Source organism: Sminthopsis crassicaudata, chromosome 5 (assembly GCF_048593235.1).
Source record: "Sminthopsis crassicaudata isolate SCR6 chromosome 5, ASM4859323v1, whole genome shotgun sequence".
NCBI classification, from domain to species: domain Eukaryota; kingdom Metazoa; phylum Chordata; class Mammalia; order Dasyuromorphia; family Dasyuridae; genus Sminthopsis; species Sminthopsis crassicaudata.
In genome coordinates this window covers 29,644,556-29,661,132 of record NC_133621.1, presented here as the reverse complement: position 1 = coordinate 29,661,132, position 16,577 = coordinate 29,644,556, and positions in this window count along the sequence as shown.

Here is a 16,577-nt window from a genome sequence, read left to right as displayed (position 1 = left end):
ACTCAAGAACAGCCACGTGTAATCTTAAAAGCCTTTATTATACCTACTCACATAATGCCCTGATTGATGCCCTGACTTGTTGGTTCCCGAGTGAACACCTGGTCAGAAGACCCACGTGTTCACTACCAAAATCCTTACCTCTTTTGGCTATCCATCTTGGCTTGGCCACCCAGGCTAGGAAGCCAGGGTGAAGAGTGCCAGGTTAAAGAGAGCGATTGCTGCCTGCAGTGGGCTTACATAGGGCCTGTGAGGTCACACACACAGCCAATCAGCGAGAGAGTCACCCATTACAAAACTATCTCAAAATGGACAGGATCCCACCTACAAGGCAGTCCTAATATCCACAGATATTACTTCCGGGCCTCAATGATGCGCTGTGGCGCAGCCCATTTAAAGGGCCCTTACAGTTTAGATAGATAGATAGATAGATGACAGATAAATAATATATAGTTTCAACAAAGGTTTCTGATTTCAATACCTTAATGAACTTAAAATTGATTTAATCACAGAATTTTATAATTATAATTTAACTTTAGAAATGATCTAGGTGAACCCCTTTATTTTATAGATGAAAAAACTAAGAATCAGAAAGATTAAGTGATTTACCCAGGGTTAAATAACCAACTATTAAGATTAATATTGAATTTAAAATATCTCCTTTGATGTCAATTCTAAACCAATTGTTTCCAATTTGTTTGGTAAGGTATAGTATATGTATATGTGGGGGAGAAGGTAGGAGAGAAAACAAAACTGTTTAGTGTTCTCAAGTTGCAAATATACAATTTTTGAACCAATGAACTAACTGGAGTTCAGAGATACCAGGGAGAGTCAGCTAGAAGTAATGAGGTGGGCAGCTTCAGCTGACTACTCCCAAAGTAGTTGATATTGTTGAAGTCTTTCTATTCCACTATCTTAAAATGCTGAGATGGCTTTTCATGCTTCCATTATAATTAATTGACATAGAAACCTGGCTTTGATGAGGAATGATAATTCTGAACCAAAGACGAGGGCCTCTCTAAGCCTATCATTCTCTCCCTTCAGCCTGAACTGTGATATCCTGTGCCCCTTTCTACTTCCAACGTTCATTTTGTTTCCTTCAGGAAACACAATCCTAAAGGTGGGACTGAAAAATTGTCTAAAAGGTGACTAAAAGAGATGGGCCAGAGCTAAAAGGTAAATAAGGTATTCATAAGAGTCTGTCAGTCAGCACCAAACTTGCATTAAGTTGAACAGAGTCCTAGAAAGATAACAGACAGATCCTTTGGTTTTCATTTAGCATCTCTGCTGCAGCCTTGGTCTTAGCTTTTATTCATTTTATTTATTTTATTTATCTCTAGCTCTCACTATTACCTAAAAAGAGAGTTTATCGATCAGCGATGCCTTTGCAGTGATGGGAAGCCCCTGATGTAGATAATTGATTCCTTTCCCAAGGCTACTACCTAATAATGAAGAAAAATAACTGTGGAAAATAGTTTTCTGTCCAACAGTTCATCCAAGATGGTTTGGCCAATCACAATGATACTGTGATTCAAATGTGATGTTCCTGACACAGTCAATCAGCAGCATGTATAAAGCACCTACTAAATGCAAAGTAATATGCTAGTGACTGAGGATACAAAGAATGAAAAAGCTTTAAGTGAAATGAGTTTATAGTCATACGTAAGAGAGGGGAAAGTAAGGGCAGAAATGACATATATAGCATACTGGTAGAACTAATAAACAATATACAGAAGCTAAATTAATACAAATTAGCTAGGGGGAAAGAATCTTATCAGTTTGGGAGATGGGAAATGCAGTGATGAAGGAAGGTTTCATACAGAAATTGGTGTCTGAGCTACATCTTAAGTTAATAAGGGAGTGATTGAGGGGGCCAGTAAGGATTGAGTGAGTTTCACTGTGTGGGATGGCCCATTTCAAAAAAACAATATGTAGAAAATGACGTCAAACTCAAATAAATGTCAGACTCAAACCACACATAAAGATCTTTGGGTTGCATACTGACTTAGAAAACCATATTTTATTTTTTCTATAATTTTGAAAATTATCTTAAGTATTTCCCAAGTACATTTTAATCTGGTGTAGGCTACATTAGGGACTGTTTTTGGTCATGGATCAGCCACATGTTTGACAGTTGATATAGAGAGAGAAAAAAAAAAAAAGGAGGTCTGGGGCAGAGCTTTTAAATACAACATAGTTAGAGAAAGAGGAATGATTATTATCCAGGAAAGGAATCAAGATACAGATGGACTATTCTTGTGGATAATATGGAGAAATAAAGATTCTACAATAATGAATTTCAAATGATTCAAAACTGGTTTGATGGACCAACTCAAAGAGGTGTTCTTAATGGTTCAAAACCAATGGAGCAAGGAGTCTTCAGTATAGTAATCCAAAAATCTCTGCTGGGTTTGGTGATGTTTGGCGTTTTTATCAATGACTTGGACAAAGACATAGATTTCATTGTATTTGCAGGTGACACAAAGCTAGGACAGATAAATAATACAAAGCATGGCAGAATCAACACACAAATGTCAGTCTAATTTGAATATAGGGAGCTGGGTAGTATAGTGGATAAAGAAGGAGACTTAAAGAAAAAAGGCCACTGTGCAAATTGCACTTCAAGACAGTTTCTAACTGGGTGATCCTGGGCAAGCAAGTTGATTTTTCTTAGACTCAGTCTTATATCAAAATGTTGGATTGACTTCACAGTGCAATACACACATATGTATGTAATAGAGATAGAGATATATGGATATGGATATACATATATATGCTAGCTAGTGTTAATATTATTGTTATTTAAATTCAAGTTTAAAGATAATTTCTTATATTTGGATCCAAAAATTAGTTTCATAAGAATATAGATAAGGAAGGCAAGTTTGGATCTCACTTGTTTTGCAAAAGATTTTTGGGAAATACAAGTCCAAAATGAATCAACAAAGGTTGATTTACTCAATTTACTCAAGTCTAATATAATCTTGGGCTTCATTAAGAAGCATAGCTTCCAGAAACAGGAATGTTATAATCCCGATATATTCCTTCTTGACTGGATCACACGTGGAGAATTCTATTCAGTTATGAACACCATGTTAGGAGAATTAAACTGATGAACTAGAGCAAATTTAGAGGCAAACAGCCAAGATGGCGAAAGGACTTGAGCCCTTCAATGTTATATAGGATGGATTGTGCAAACTGGACATGTACAAAATGTACATAAAAAGATACTTCAGTATGGTGAGATGTATGTCTGTGTGAATATATGAATGTGTGAGTAATGGGACAAAAAGCACAGTAATTAGGTTTACAGATTTAAAGGAGAGCAAAGCATAAATCAACAGACCTGTTCTCTTTGATATTAGGGTTCCCAAGAAGGAACAAAGGGTGAGAGTTGCAAAGAAGCCAAAGAAGCCTTGAAGTTGAGAAATCCTTCCTAATGAAAGTAGCTGATCCTTAGTATAATATTCTGCTCAAGTTTTTTACTTGTTGAAGGCCATTAAGCATAAACTGGTTGACCACTTGTTAGCTATTTTATAATGGAAAAGCCTTTTATATAAGAGCTTTTATGTATAAACTATGGTAAAAGGCTGCAGAAGTTCCTTCCAATTCTCCAATTTACTAATTCTCCTTCTTTTATGTGTATTAATATTTTAAAAAGACTTTTCACCTGTGTAACATCATGGAAACATATATCTGATATTGGAAAGGACCTTGGAAGCCAGGAATATAATGTCCTCATTTTACAGATATGAAATGGAGCCTTGCAAAAATCATGTGACTTGCCCAAAGATCTGAATACCGAGCTTCTGGTGAAACAAACAAACAAACAAACAAACAAAGGTGAAAGAAAACAAAATGCAAGCAAGCAAACAACAACAAAAAGATTAAAAATGCTATGTTGTGATCTACACACAGTCCCCCCAGTCTTCTGTCTGGATGCAGATGGCTCTCTCCATCACAAGATCATTGGAACTGGTATGCATCATTTCATTGTTGGAAAGAGCCACATCCATCCGAATTGATCATTGTATAGTCTTGTTGTTGAAGTGTATAATGATCTCCTGGTTCTTCTTGTTTCATTTCTCTCCAGGCCTTTCCGAAATCTTCCTGCTGGTCACTTCTTACAGGACAATAATATTCCATAACATTCATATACCATAACTTAGTGAGTCATTCTCCACCTGATGGGCATCCACTCAGTTTCCAGTTTCCTACCTCTACAAAAAGGGCTGCCAGAAACATTTTTGCACATGTACCATTGCACTTCTGAGAAGTCAGTTTTCAATGAGCCATGACTGGATATTTGGAGTAACTCAGCCTTCACAATTCAATTTACTGTGAAATCTCCTGATGCCTTTTAAGATATGATCTCTTGGAGAGCAGTGGCTATCTTTCTATTATTATTTTTTCTAAACACTTTGCACATAGTAAGTACTTAATAAATATTCAATTAAAAATCATTCATTTAACTTTTTTTTCATCTTTGCACTCAAAGCATTCATATATTAAGCTACAAAGTTCCATGCAAAATTCCTTCAGGAGCTATATCTGGGTCTGATCTGTATTACTATATTAGTATAGTGACATTCGTATGTCAAGCATCCTTCACTTCATGGGTTAAGGGACTCTTTTTCCCTGTGCAAATTACAAGTAGCATATAAATTTTGCTTAGACACATGCCTGTGGTTAAGTGATTTTCCCTTTGCTCACCTTTCCTAGGTCAGAAATAGGGAGTGATGTCATACCCTCAGGAATCCAAGTCCAGATCCAAGTCCAGCATTGTATCTACTCTATCAACAAGCATTTCTCAAGCACCTAGTTATGGAAACCGTTCTCTAGGATGCCTCTGGCTCTGACATATTCTAATTAAAATTAGAATATCTGTGATTATTTTTTATCTTTATTTGAATCTTCAGTGATTGCCACATAGTAGATGCTTACTAAATATTTTGATTCATGATATATTCATGATTTGCTTTCATATCAATGTATCCCTGAACAGTAAAAGTCACACTTGGTCATATATGATGATTTGGAAAGGATGCTGGGAAAATTATTCAGCAGATTTAGGAAAAAATGGAAATTCATTTTAAATCCATTAAAGAGAAGGCACTATATCATAGCTTCAGACATCACATTTTTGTAGATACCTTGCATGATCTAGAACTCCAATTTTTCTCACCTCTGTTTCTAAAACTTTTAAGCCTTGGTATCTTATGTATTTGCATGAAGCTTTTACCCAGTCCACCAAATATCTATTAAAACTATCAGGGTCAGCTAGATGGCACAGTAGATAAAGTATGGGCCCTAAAGTCAGGAGGTCTTAAGTTAAAATCAAACCTCAGATACTTATCTAACTAGCTGTGTGATCCTGGGCAAGTCACTTAACCTCAATTGCCCCCAAAAAACAAATAAAAATACCAAAACATCAGTGTTCTAATCTTCACCAGGTATGATAGATATAAGTAAACTATTCAAGTATTTGGCAGAGAGAGATTGGAATCCTATAACACAAAACTTCTTAAAGTATAGGTCATGATATCACATAAGATTGTGTAGCTGAATGTGGGTAGTCAAAATATTTGGCAACAGTAATTGTTTTTACTGTTTAATTTTTTTTTATAAATATTCTGTTAAGATTTAATTTTTTATGTAAAAATAAATGAACATACCTATCTCATAAGTATGCAATTTTGCTTTCATTTTTATTATAGTAAATATATATATATATATGTAATAAAGAATTGTTTTAAAATAAATTTATTTATGTTTTTATCAATAAATGTTTCGTTTGTATGCCTATTTCTTTATTTTTATACCTGGGACCTCATGAAAATTCCCTGAGTGAAAAGTGATCATGACTGGAAAAATGTTAAGAAGCTCTGCTATAATAGATCTCTTTGGCACTGGAAATTTTTTCTGAGACTTTCTTCTGTCCAGAGTACTTGCTTTCTGGGAACTTATTAGGTGTACTTTGCAGACATTGTCCAATAGGAAATGAGGAGAAAACATTCTGTTATCTTTATTGCCCTTCAGCTTTTTCTTTCTGACAATTATGGTGATTTTGCTTATGTTTCCTCCTAACAAAGATATATCCTTTATTTAGCTACAATGATCCCTTTCAAACAGAGGTTGGAACTTGACTAACTGTAAATCCTATAGAAGGGATTCCCTTGCTGTCCGGGTTGGGCTGGATGACTGCCAAGGTCTCTTACAACTGTCAGATTCTGAGATTCTGAACATGTAAAGTCAAGGAGCATGTGTTAAGTGCCTGCAATATGCCAGGCACTTAAATACTCTCTAGCTAATTCTAGTTGGAGGCATTATGGGGAATCCCAACATTGTTATTTATTTTCTGTGTATTACAAAGCAAGTTATACCTATTCTTTGGACCACAGTGTCCTTTCCAGCAAAACTGAGAAATGAGATTCAAATTTAGACTCTTTGATATTAAATGGATATGTGTTTATACATTTGAGTATGTGTGTATATGTGTTTTTATGTATACACACATGCACGTGCATTCACATATATGTATGTGTGTGAATAGTAAAGGGGAGTTTTGGCTCAGTGAAACTATGAACTATGCTGTGTAACATTACCCAAGATGAGCAGGTCGTGAAAGAAGAATTCTGACAAAAGTGGGTCCGCAGAAGAAGGAAATGGCAAACCATTCCAGCATCTTTGCCAAGAAAACTCCATGAACATCAATGATAAAAAATACAATGCCAGAAAAATGAACTCTCAAATTGGAAGGTGCTCCTGAGGAAGAATGGAGGACAACTAGAAATACTTCCTGCACTGATGTTACAGAGCTAACTGTGGATGTATCTGGTGACAAAAGGAAAGTCCAATGTTAAAAAAAAAAAATCTATATTGCGTAGGAATCTCCTCTCTTAGATGGCAAGTAATCCAATATATGTTCAATACGTGCAATTCTTCTGTTCATATTTCTATAATTATCTTGATGCATAAGAAAATCAGATCAAAAAGGACAAAAATGAGAAAGAAAACAAAATGCAAGCAAACAACAACAAAAAAGATTTAAAATGCTATGTTGTGATCCACACTCAGTTCTCACAGTCATCTCTCTGGGTGTAGATGGCTCTCTCCATCACAAGATCATCACAACTGGCCTGAATCATATCATTGTTGAAAAGAGCCATGTCCATCAGAATTGATCATTGTATACTATTGTTGTGGTAGTGTACAATGATCTCCTGCTTCTACTCATTTCACTCAGCATCAGTTCATGTAAGTCTGTCTAGGACTTTCTAAAATCATCCTGCTGATCATTTCTTATAGAAAAATAATATTCCATAATATTCATATCCCATAACTTATTCAGCCATTCTCCAACTGATGGTTATCCAGCAAGTACTCTTTTTTTCAACAACCCAAAAGGCAACTCAAGACATAAACATCACCAATTGGTCAATATAGAAATGATCGATTTTTTAATTTTCATTTTTACAGTGAGTTAAAAAAGACATGGAACTGATTATGGATCAGATCATTAGCTTCTTATTGAAAAATTCAGAATGAAATTAAAAGAATTAGGGAAAATTATCAGACCATATAGGAACTAGGGAAAATCAGCAGACTAATTAAATATGCCCCTTGTGAGTGTGAAATGAAAGTAGAGAATAGACAGCAAATTAGATCCGGTGGATCAAATGGCTGAAAAACTCTGGACAAAAGTTCACAATAATGTACAGAAGACAACAACAAAAACATTCCAAAGAAAAAGAAGAACAAGAAAGCAAAGTGGTTGTCTGATGAAGTTTTACAAGCAATTGAGGGAACAAATAAAGTGAGGGGAAAAGGAGAAAGGGAAAGGTATGCCCTTGAATGTAGAATATATTAGTGTATAATTCCAGAGAATAATAAATTTTCTCAAATGAGTAATACAAAAAAGGGGGGAAAACACATTAGAACAATAAAATTAAGATGTATCTTAAGTTTTTCATGAAATTTCCAAGAAAATTTGAGAGATTGAGGCAACATTTCATATAAAAATTGGAATGATAATAGATAAAAATGGTGGAAATTTTGGAGAAGAATAGAATGGCAAGAGTACACAGAACTATACAAGAAAGATATAATATCACCGTAACACAATGATGTGGTTATTGATCTAATGGCTGATATCCTAGAAAATTCAGTCCTTAGAAAGCACTGTGGCCAATAAGGCCAATGAAAGTGGCAGAATTACAGTAAACTGCATAATATTCTAAAAGATAAAGCTGTTCCATAGAAATTGGAAAAATGAGTAGAGGCCCATCCATTAGAGAATGGCTGAACAAATTGTGTTATATAAAGGTAATGGAATATTATTATTGTTCTATAAAAATTGATGAATAAGCTGGTTGTAGAAAGGCCTGGGAAGATTTGCATGAAGTGATACTGAGCAAAACAAGCAGAATCAGGAATACATTGTACACAACAGCAGCAAGAATGTATGATGATTAACTATGAAAGACTTGGTTTTTGTTTTGTTTTGTTTTGTTTTTTCCAGTGGTTCAGTGATCTAAAACAAACACAATAGGCTTTGGACAAAAAATAAAGGCATCTGCATCCAGAAAAAGAACTCTGGAAACCAAATATAAATCAACACATGCTGTGTTCACTTCTTTTTTCTCTTTTTATCTCTCATGTTTTTGTTTCTTTTTGCTTTAATTTTTCTCTCCCAATATTATTCATAAAGCAATGTGTATTAAAAATAAGTAAAATTTAAAAATAATAAAAAGATAATGCTTTTAAAATTTTGTACTCAATATCCCAGCAAATTTAGAAAACTCACAACTGGCCATTAGATTGGAAAAGATCATTTTACTTCCTAATCCTCAAAAAAGCCAATGTCTAAAAATGTTTAAATTGTTGAACAATTGCATTCATGTCACATTCCAGGAAGGTTATACTTAAAATTCTGCAAGCTAGGCTTCGGCAACATGTAAACCAAGAATTATCAGAAGAATAGCATTCTGGTTTTCAAAGAGCCTCAGGAACTAGAGAACAACTTGTCGATGTTGCTGAATTATGAAAAAAAATGTAGTTTCAGAAAAAAAATACTTCTGCTTCATTGTCTACACTGAAGCTTTTAACTATGTGGATCACAAAAACCAAAAATAGTGTCAAATGCTCAAAGATATGGGAGTACCAAATCACCCTATTCCAATAAGGAAGTTTGTGGGTCATGAAGCCAACAGTTAACCCTGAACATGGAACAACCAGTTGGTTTAAGATTGGAAACGGAGTACAATAAAAGTGTAAATTGGTATATTGTTTAACTTATTATTGGTGTATTATTTAACTTATAGGCATAATATATTATGCAAGATGCCAGCCTAGAGGAATCAAAATTTGGAATTAAGGTTGCTGGAAGAAATATCAACAATCTGAAACAAGTACATAATAGTATTCTGATGAAGGAAGAAGAGAAATTAAGAAGTTTTTGATGAAGTTAAAAATGGAGAGTATCAAAGTTAGCTTGAATCTTAAAACATAAGCATACCCATAAACACACACACAACTAAGATCTTGATAACTGCTCCCATCACTTCCTGTCAAATACAGAAAGAAGAAATGGAAAAGGTACCAGATTTTATATTCTTGGGCTCAGAGATCTCTGCAGATTGTGATTCCAGCCATGAAATTAAACTATTCTTGTTTTTTGGAAGGAACACCATGGCAAAGCTAGACAGCATACTGAAAAGCAGAGACATCATTTTGCCAAGAAAACTTATAGAGTCAATGCTATGGTTATTCCAGTAGCAATGTATGAATGTGAGAGTTGAACCATGAGGAAAGTTGAGTGCCACAGAATCAACACTTGTGAATTATGGTGCTTGACAAGAGTTTTGAGTATCCGCCGGACATCAAGGATATTAATTCAGTCAATACTTAAAGAAATTAATTGAGATTATTTACTGAAAGGTCAAACACTCCAGCTTAAATATTTTGACCAAACAATGAGAAGACTTGACTCATTATACAAGACTCTAACCTTGGGAAAGGATGAAGACAAAAAGAAAAGGAAGCAGCAGAGGAGGAGATAGATAAATAGTGTCATGGAAGTCATGGAAGCAAAAGCACGAGCTTGGACAGACCAGTGGAGACTAGCATGACTTAGAGCGATGTAGTCCCTGAGATCATGAAGAATCAGACTTAACTGTACAATATACAATAATAAGAGCAACAAAATTTATATCTATATATCTATGTCTATATATATATATGTGTGTGTGTGTGTGTGTGTGTGTGTATGTCTGTGTCTTTGTATGTGTGTGCTTATGTGTATGTATATTTGTATAAATGTATATATATGTGTGTGTATGTATATTTGTATAAATGTATATATATATGTGTGTGTGTATGTATATTTGTATAAATGTATATATATATGTGTGTGTGTGTGTGTGTGTGTGTGTGTGTGTGTGTGTGTATTTGCATGGAGCTAGGGACTGCAATTCCTGGCCTTTGTAGCTACATTGGCAGAGTCACCCAAGCCATGGAGAGTCAGATGCACAAAATTGGAAACTGAATGTTCCCATGTCCACCTGCAAGACTAGATTGCTATTTACACCTGCAATTATATGTGAAAGCACATGGCTCTTGCCATACTTGAAACAGATTTTTTGGGCCTAAACCAATTGCTAAAGATCCTGACTTTGGGAGTTCCAGAATTGGGATTTTTGCCTGCAATTTTGCAGAGATAATCTAGCCATTTTCAGGTTCATGTTCAAGTGACCCCTGTGTAGGCCAGACTTTAAAAATGCCTGCAACTGCAGATAGAATGAATTAGCTACCATAGCCAAATGGTAAAATACTATTGCATATGTATGTGTGGCTGGATCATCATAAACTCCTTCTTAGCCCAGTATCTGGCACTAGTAGATGCTAAATAATATCTGGCATCTATTTGAGACTTTACATTATCTCATTTGATTCTCACATTTGTGGGAGTTAAATATTCTACAATTACCATCATTCCCACTTTTAACATGATTTATTCTGAAACAGAATTGGACCATAAGTCTTTCTATATTGATCACTCAAAACATTATACTTCCCTGCCACTCAATAAACATTTGTTGTTTGTTAAATAGTGATTTTGCTTTTTCCTTTTCTATTTTCTTATTGATAGAGTTGGGAGTCAGGAGCCCTCTACAATGGCTGAACATCTTTACATAAGCATCACTGGCCATGAGGGGATTCAGAAAGTCAGTCTTTTTTTAAGTCAGTTTCCAAATAAGTAAGTCTTGAATTTTTTGTGCCAATGGACTGGCAGAACCTGCTTAATGGTGGCCAAATAGACTTAAGAAATCCACTTTCCACCCCTTTCTGGAATAATTCTCAGGTAGAATAGTGATTAGAGTGAAAACCCTTCCCTTTAACTGTCAGGATTCAATATTTTGTCCCTAGGCCTGTTTCTATCTTATGGATCCTGTCGTCATCTCATCATATAGAGACCACTGCCATTGATCAAAGATTGTATATAATCTGGATCATTTATGAGCAGAGACTGTGAGCACTGCATTACTTTCCAGAGTGGACAAACTCATCTTTGGAGCCACTTATTTTTCCTAACAAAGACAGTTTATGTAAATAGAGATGAATACGTGCATAAAACTGTTTACCAAATGTCATTTCCTGGCTTATTGGCTTGAGTAATTTCTAAAGGCATTTAATTCAGCAAGAATTTATTTATTAAGCACCTATTCTATAGAAAGCTTTGTGACAGGTATTCTTTTTTTAATTTAGAATTATTAAGAAGAGAAACAGATTCTAAAATATTTAATTTTTTTTAGATTTGGGAAGAGCTGCCATATACACAAGACTCCAAACAGATAATGATCTACTAATTTTAAAGCCAACTTTTCTCTCCTAAAACACTGCTGACACTACATTCTTTCTGTTTTTCCCTTGGAATTACTCTAGAATGCCAATGGGAACCACCTCTTTTATAACATCATTCAAAATCCTGTCTTCAGGATTGACCCTCTGAATGACCATTAAGGCTTCAAAATTACTCTTAAAAAGCTAGAGAACCATAACCTAGAATAGGGAGGAAAAAGGGTATGAAGCATGGAGTGGGGTATATAAAAAAGAGGAAAAGAAAGAAACAGAGAAGCAAGAAGAGTGTCATTGCAAAAATATTAATTGTATAAAGAGAGCATAGAATGAGCAAATAGAAGATATTGGTCTTTGCAACATGATATGGGGATGAATCAGCTAAGAATCATGCCCATATTCCTGAAGCTTATAGTTTAAAGGGACCGCAGAGCACATACCAGATCCAAAGTGACTTTAAAGATGTTCCATATTACAGGGAATGTAGGAAAACTGGCATACTAATGTATTGTTGGTAGAGCTGTGAACTGATACAACCATTCTGGGAAGCCATTTGGAACTCTGTCCTAAAGGATGTAAAACACAGCCTTGCTGCAGCAATACCACTACAAGGTCTCTATCCTAAAGAGATTTTTTAAAAGGGAGTGAAAGAACTTGTTTTTACCAAAATTTATAACAGCTCTTTGTGTGTGTGTGTGTGTGTGTGTGTGTGTGTGTGTGTGTGTGTGTGTGTGGTATCTAAGAGCTGGAAATCAAAAAGAAACCTATCAAATGGTTAAACAAGCTGAGATACATGTGCAAAAATGTTTGTGGCAGCCCTTTTTGAGGTGGCAAGAAACTGGAAACTGAGTGGCTGCCCATCAGTTGGGCAATGGCTGAATAACTCATGGTATATAAATGTTATAGAATATTATTGTTCTCTAAGAAACAATCAGCAGGATGATTTCAGTGAGGCCTGGAGCAACTTACAGGAACCGATGCTGAGTGAAAGGAGCAGAATTGGGAGATTATTGTACACAACAACCACAAGATTATGTGAGGATCAACTGTGATGAATGTGGCTCTCTTCAACAATGAGATGATTCAGAACAGTTCCAAGTGTTCAGTGTTGAAGAGAGCCATCTATACCCAGGGAGAGGACTGTGAGAGATGAGTGTGGACCACAAAGAGCATATTCACTCTCTCTGTTATTATTTGCTTGCAGTTGATTTTCTTTCCCATTTTTTCCCTTCTTGATTTGATTTTTCTTGTGCAGCAAGATAATTATATAAGCATGTATACATATATTGGATTTGACATATATTTTAACATATTTAACATATATTGGACTACCTGCCATCTGGGGAGGAAGTAGGGGGAAGGAGAGGATAATTTGGAACAGAAGGTTTTACAAAGGTCAATGCTGAAAAATGCCCCATGTATATGTTTTATAAATAAAAAGCTTTAATTTAAAAAAAAAAGTAATTGCTATAATGTTGTAGTTTGGGTCAGCAAAGTACATCTCAATCCCTCTCCAATTATAATGGGCAAAAGAAAAAAAACTCAAAGAAGCAATAAGACTGCTCCTTAGGGATGGATTCAGGTATAATAATGGATACAAAATTGAACTCTTATATATTTCTGTGTTTTTGAAAGACACAAAAGAAAAGAAAAGAAAATTTATTGATTAAACTTGAAACGAAGGACAAAGAATAGATTATTGAAACCCCAAAATAAGTGGTCAACTCTGTCTAGAAGAAGATTCTATTCTATTTAAAGAAATGACAAATATAATTGCTAAGCCACTGCTTTTGATCTTTGAAAGACCTTGGAAAATAGAGATAGGAAGAATGAAATAAAACATATATCTAAATTTTCCAGGGAAAGGGAATGGAGTCTGAAACCTCAGAGAGCTGAAATTTGGTTTCTGGCAAAATTCTGAAATGAATTATTAAAAATAATGATTTGTGAATGGCAAGAAAAGAAAGCAATAATCACAACAAGCCAGTATAGCTTCACTAAGAAATAGTCAAGACAAATTAAACTCATTTCTTTTTTGAAAGGATTACTTTACTAACAGATCAGCGATAAATACTTTTTTCTCCACAACTTTCAGCAAGTCGTTTGACAAGTCTTTTATGATATTCTTGTGGATAACAGGGAGCCATTTGGACAAAATATTCACAGGATGAGGTAGATTAAAAAAACTGTTGAATGATTTGACTCAAAAATAATCATTAAGAATTTAATGACAGTTTGGGAGCAGGTCAATTTGTTGGAGTTTCTCAGGTACAATTTAACATTCTTATCAGTAACTAGCTAAAGATAGGTAACTTGCATTTCACAGTCGCAGATGACACTAAGCTCTGAGGGTTATACAACATATTGGATGGCAGTGTCAGGATATAAAAATGGCTAGAACACTGAACTGAATCTAATGAGATGAAATTTAATTGGAATAGGAATAAAGTATTCCATTTGTATTCTTAAAAAAAAATCAATGCCATTAGTATATTATAGGTGAGCCACCACAATTGAGCCATGGGTCTGAGAAAAATCAATGTATTTTAATAGAATATGCATAAGCAGTGTGACAGCAACCAAGGTCTATTTCCTGCTAGACAATTTAGGTGATCTTCCTTTTGACCCTTGCCTCCTTTTATGCCCTATCTCTGAGATTATGTACGTAAAGGCCTCAGGAATAATAGAGTTGAAAGGAGTCAGATCAAAAGTATGATGGTTTCCCAAAAATTTACAACAGGAGACTGTAAGTCTCTGCCTCATTTAAATGACTTTACCCCAACATCCCTCAGATGCTGTTTAATTTTGATTGACTGGCCAATGTGACATCTCTTTAACTGCTCCTTTTTCAAAAGGAATCACATTCTGGAGCTGTCAAATGACATAAGCTATGACAGGCCTAGGTGACTGAAATAGTCATCTTCTGTTTGCCTCTGAAATGCACATGCAAATGAGGAATGGAAGGGATTAAAATATCCTATGTCTGTAGTCCCAAGGATGAAGAAATAGCAACCTAGGGATCCTTTTGGAAAGCCAGGAATCCAGAAGGAATGAGCCTTTGATGTGTTACTGTGGCTTCTATTCTTGCCTCATTTTTTTTATATTAGATGCTTCAGCTTTCTACATTTTGAGGCCAATTTTGGTTCCTTCTCCCATTATATATTTTAAAGCACTAATGCTATTTTTGTAAATGCTATGCAGTAATAGAATAGCCTTATAGCATGCTTTCATTCTTTTCATTTTCCCTTTTTATGCACCTTTTTTCCCATGAAGAAAACAAGCATTTTTATCACTGGCTTGAATGAAATTGGAAGTATATGGCATTCTTCATTACACAAAATAAATACCCTTAGTTTGTGGGAGATAGCTTATTTTTCCCCATTGTATTTTCACACACAAATTATCTTTTGTATATATATATATATATATATATATATATATATATATTTTAAAGAAAACATTGGGCCTAGCTACTTCCAACTGAACCCTTTTGTACGGTACATGGGAATGACATCTTAATTTTGCAATGGACCTTACAAATAAGTTATATGAATGATATCCACTATAACAAATGTTCTTGTAACCAATGATTTATATAAATATATGTGCATAATATAGGGATGCATATATATGCACATGCACATATGTGTATGTATATAATTTCTAAACACAGTTTACAATCTATTTATTTAAAAAATAATAATAATGTCCATATAGTGTGTGTGTTAAGCAGATCAATTAATCCACAAACATTTATTGAATGATGGCTGTCTGACACTGTACTAGGTAGTAGGTACCCAAAGACAAAAAGGAAACAGTCCCTGCCTTCCAAGACCTTTTATTCTATCCTGGAGAAGTGACATGTACATGTGTAGTAGCTGTAAAAGAGATGCGCAATATTGACAAGATGATTTGATGGGAGAGAGCAATATCAGGGAGACATTTGGAAAGGCTTCACATATAGGATGAATTCTCCGATAAAATAGAACTGAATAGCAGAGCAAATTAAAAAAACAGAATTTTATAACATGTTTACAGGAAACACATTTGACATAGAGAGACACATACAGAATAAAGGTAAAAGACTGGAAAAGAATTTATTATGCTTCAGCTGAAGTAAAGAGAAAAAAAAAAGCAAAGGTAGTAATTCTGATCTCAGATAAAGCTTAGGTAAAATAGACCTTATTAAAAGAGATAAGGAGGGAAAGTGCATCTTGATAAATGGAACTGTAAATAATGAAGTAGTAACAATACTAAATGTGTTTGCACTAAGTGGTAGAACAGCCAAATTCCTAGAGAAGATTTTAAGTCAATTATAGGAAGAAATCGACAGCAAAACTATTCTAGTGAGGGATCTCAATCTTCCTTTTTCAGAATCAGACAAATCTAACCAAAAATAAATAAATAAATAAGAAAGAAACTAGGGAGATTAATAGGATTCCGAGAATAATACACCTCTGAAGACAATCGAATAGAGACAGAAAGAAGTACCTTTCTCTTGGCAGCACATGGCACCTACACAAAAATTGAACATATATTAGGGTATAAAAACCTAACAATCAAATGCAGAAAGGCAAACATAGTAAATGCTTTCTTTTAAAATCTTTTCAGATATTCAATGCAATAAAATTATATTCCATAAAGAATCAGGGAAAGATAGACTAAAAACCAATTGGAAATGAAACAATTTAATTCTAAATTCTGAAGAATGAATTGGTCAAACAGCA